This window comes from Danio aesculapii, chromosome 9 (assembly GCF_903798145.1).
Source record: "Danio aesculapii chromosome 9, fDanAes4.1, whole genome shotgun sequence".
NCBI lineage: Eukaryota > Metazoa > Chordata > Actinopteri > Cypriniformes > Danionidae > Danio > Danio aesculapii.
Window position 1 is genome coordinate 51,544,973 of NC_079443.1, and position 4,911 is coordinate 51,549,883.

The following is a 4,911-nucleotide window of genomic DNA, read 5'->3' on the forward strand; positions in this document are numbered from 1 at the left end:
TTACAATAAAATTTTCATTTAATATTTAATACAAATTTTTATTTAATATTTCATTTAATATTTTATTAAGGCGGCAACACCAAAGCTCCAAAAATGCCAATTTATTCAATTACATTTTTTATTTATTTGCACTTTTCGCTGTTTGGCTGAGCACCCATTTAAACTGATGTGCGTGCTTCTGTGCATTTTTCCATTTAATATTTCAGTTATGTTGAAATATTATAATTTAACCTAATGAGGAACTCTGAACTGGTGTCATTTCGGAGTCTGCTACTGTCCACCTGAGGTCACATTTCAGTAACGGACACATGCTTTGAGAGTCTTTCTGAATGAGTGAATGAATGAGATACGCTGTTTTCCACCAAGGCAACCCGGAGAGCTGAAATATAATTGGCTAAACTGGCACTGGGCAGGTTAAAATGACCAAAACAAAGACAGCATACCAGCACGTAACTCAAACTTTCAAAGCAGAATATCTGACTTCAGCATTGTGTTTCAGATAAACAACAATGTTCACTTAGCATGTTTCTGAAATATCTGAAAACATATTATAGTATTTTTATGCTTTAGAAGAGTCAAAAACTTACATACAGCACCTTTAACACCACAATCCATAATGGCAAAAAATGAAAAACTGTCAAATCAATAAAAGGAATGCAGCTTCATAAAGCAGCAGAAAGAAGCCAATCAGCAGTGTTTGATTAGCTCTCAGCGTGCGTTTTCAGAGCGATCTGCACTCTTCAGGTGACGAGGAAACAAGTGTGTGTTAATAAATAAACGCCTACTATACACTTTAAGTCCGAAAGCTGAAAGTCTGGCAGCAGGACAGAGTAATTATGAAGTACACACACACACACTGCGGTTAATTATACATTATTAACGCTATTAGCGAAGCACACTGACTAATTCCACATGGCACGGTTTGCTTTCCTCCTTGAGTTTTGCTGGATGTTTGTGTGATGAGGCGTGAGAGCAGGTATTTACAGATTCGCGAATGTTGGGAAGTTTTGGGAATGCCGAGAGCTGTTTTTTGTGTCCCGCTGTTGGGAAATGCAGATGTATCCGTTTATACAGCCGGAGATGCGGAGACCTGCGGGATGTAGATTTAGCACAGATGCTATATGATGCCCTGGAAAATCACTAAAGAATTAACGAGTTCGGAAATGATCATCTTTTATGAACAGCAAAACAATTAAAGTGAAAAAAGGAACACAAATGAGTAAAACTAGTCGTGTTAGAAGACAGATGGGGATATGGAGTTAATTAAATTCTTTCTTTATATATTTATTTATTTATTTAATTATTAGTTTTAAACTAATTTCATTTTTTCTAATTACATTTAATTTTAAATTTATTATTTAAATGTAATAATTAATTTAATGTTTTATTAAAATATTTTATTTAATATTTTATTTAATTTATTTAATATTTCACTTAATATTTCATTTAAATTAAAATGTTTAATTTAAGTGAACCTAATTTTTTATTTTATTTAATTTAAAATACAATTTTTACATTTAATTTAATTATTAGTTTTTAGTTTAATTTTTTATTTTAATTTACTTACATTTTTTATTTAATTTATAAAATTTTTATTTAATAATTAATTTTTAAAAAAATATTTCATTTAAAATAAAAAAATTATTTAATAAAAAAATAAATTTAAATTAATTACATTTTCAATTAAATTTTCATTTAATATTTTATTAAGGCGGCAACACCAAAGCTCCAAAAATGCCAATTTATTCAATTACATTTTTTATTTATTTGCACTTTTCGCTGTTTGGCTGAGCACCCATTTAAACTGATGTGCGTGCTTTTGTGCATTTTTCCATTTAATATTTCATTTATGCTACGCTAATTATTCTCTTTATTCTCCATTTCCACCTGGGGATACTCTTCCCGAGGCCCTCAGACTATGCAGAGTCACTGATTCGATCCAAGACCAACGACGAGATGATCCCAAGGTTTCCATATCCTGGACCAGGCCGTATCCTGAGCAGCTACTGTGGTGGTCATGGAAGAGTGGAGAACATGAGACTGATTCCTGTGACGCTCCAGAGACAGACGAGTCTTCGCTGAGGCCAGCTTCCAGACTACAGCTCTGCACAAGACGTTTGTCTCAACTGAGCCTGGTTTCTCTCAAGGTTTTTTTTTCTTCACTTCCGCCATTAGTGAAGTTTTTTTCCCTCTCCGCTGTCGCCACTGGCTTGCATGTTTCAGGATCTGTAGAGCTGCGCATCGTTGGATTTGCTCTTCAGTGTTTGGACTCTCAGTAGTGATTATTAAACCACACTGAACTGAGCTAAACTGAACTGAACTTAAACACTACAAACTGAACTACACTGTTCCTATTTACTGTGACCTTTTATGTGAAGCTGCTTTGACACAATCTACACTGTATAAGCGCTATACAAATAAAGGTGAATTGAATAGAATTATGTTGAAATATTATAATTTAATTTAATTTTAAATGAAAAAAAATTTATTAAATTAAATTGAATTTCATCTTTAATTTAATTTATTTTGTAGTTTATTTAAATTAAATTTTTATTATTAAATTTTTTAGATTTTTAATACAGCTATAAATCGGTCTAACAACAGTTAAAGAAGACATTTTACAACAGTCAATAATTGCTATAATGATAACCGCTAACAAAAATAACAAAATAATAAATAATAAAATGTATTTAAGAATTAATTTTGTTATTATCTATGCTTATAATTATAAGTTGGTTGACTGGTTATATTAATAAACAACATAAATTAAATTGTTGGATTATTAATTCTTATAATTATTTTTTAAATTAATATTTAACTATAATTATTACAAAAATGTAAACATTAAATTTGTAAAAATGCAAACACATGTAAAAAACATGTGGGGGGGGTTATAAATGCACCTTTTTTAATTAAACTGAAAATGGCATCGAAGAGGGAAAAATGATTATATTATTTTATTATATACATTTATTTCACAGAACAACAAATGTAATGTTAAAAAACGACATGAAGACATCGGAGTAATTTTTGTTGTTCACCCTAGAAGAAAACACTTCTGGTTCATGTTTTTAGCTCTATAGCAATGAAATAGAGAGAGTCCGTCTAAATGCTACGTTATGGTGCTAATGCGGAGAATACAGTCAAAATCAATGATGTTCCAGTTTCTTTTCTCATGAACACCGTCATCTGAACGGGACTGGAGGACGATGTTAAACTGAGCCGCAGGGAATGTGCTGAGATGCTAAATATAAACTCTCTCAGGGTTAAAATAACATGTGACAGACCCCCATGTAAACACGGCTGACCCTTAGAGGTGTGTGTGGGTTCATGTGTATATGTGTGTGTGTACAGTATATATATGTATGTGTGTGTGTGATTGTATAAATGATTTAGAAATATTAAAATCCTTATCTTTTAATCTTTAGTAAATAATCTAATCCTGCGATGTGTCTATTGCAGACACACACTGCGATATGCTCAAACGATACACTGCGCAGTCCTGCTGAACAACTTACAGAATGGTTTTATATACCGTATCATGCTAATTGTGGTTTCTCTATTCATGACTGCTTTGATATACTACAGTATGCTCCATCAGCTGTGTGTGTGTGTGTGTGTGTGTGTGTGAGCGGCCTGCAGTGATGACATCATGTGATACCACAGACAGACAGCTGGCACTCCACTGGCGCCGCCCTGATCAACAGCTGTTTGAGGAGCTCTGCTGTCTCACGCTCTCAATGACCAGCAGAATCCTCAGACCAGTGACAGAAAGATCACACATGCATGCACACACACACATCCAAACATAAACACACCCAAGCACACGCACCCAAACATGAACATATGCAAGCACGTGCACAAACAAACACATGCATGCACACACCTAAACACAAACGTACATGCATGCAAGATTATGCACACACACCCAAATACAAACAAGTATGTGCGCGCACACACACACACACAAACACAAACATACATGCACACAAATGCATACACCGCAACTCTCTCACTCACACACACGCACGCACACACACACGCACGCACACGCACACACACACACTCAGAGAGAGCCAAAGGTGCACATACAAATAGTTTCTGCTGCATACAGTGTTTATACTTCACATAAACACAAATGTAATCATAATTAAAAATGCATGAAGCAAATATAATGCTGCATACGCTGCTTTGATTACACATAATCTCATATAAAAACACAGAGACGAACATCACATTTCCACCAACAAAGTAAATAAATAAAAGGCTAGCCACATTTCCGGCCAATGAGTTTCCACGAGCTAGAGCCTGATTATGCTCAAACATGAATAATAATTTGCTGGAAACACACAGCAAACGAAATCCCAAAAATATACTTGATTATTAAGTAAGTCACATTACGTAATAATCACAATAAAACAAATGCTTTGAACAATATGTTTTGAGAAACAACAACAACAACAACAACAACAGTAACCAACGCAGCTAGAATATGTCAAAATTATAAGCCCTCCTGTGAAATTTTTATTATTTAAAGAACAGTTGGATAACATATGAAATACAATTGAATAAAATAATGAAACAAATAAATAAATATGAAATCAAATACTTAAAAATAATCCCCATAATAATAATTCTGACAGTAAACTACAATTGTTTATTTATTAATAACATTGATATTATTATTATTATTATCGTTATTATTATTATTATTATTATTATTATTATTATTATTATTATCATTGTTATCATTATCATTATTATTATTATTATTATTATTATTATTATTATTATTATTATCATTGTTATCATTATCATTATTATTATTATTATTATTATTATTATTATTATCATTGTTATCATTATCATTATTATTATTATTATTATTATTATTATTATTATTGTTATCAT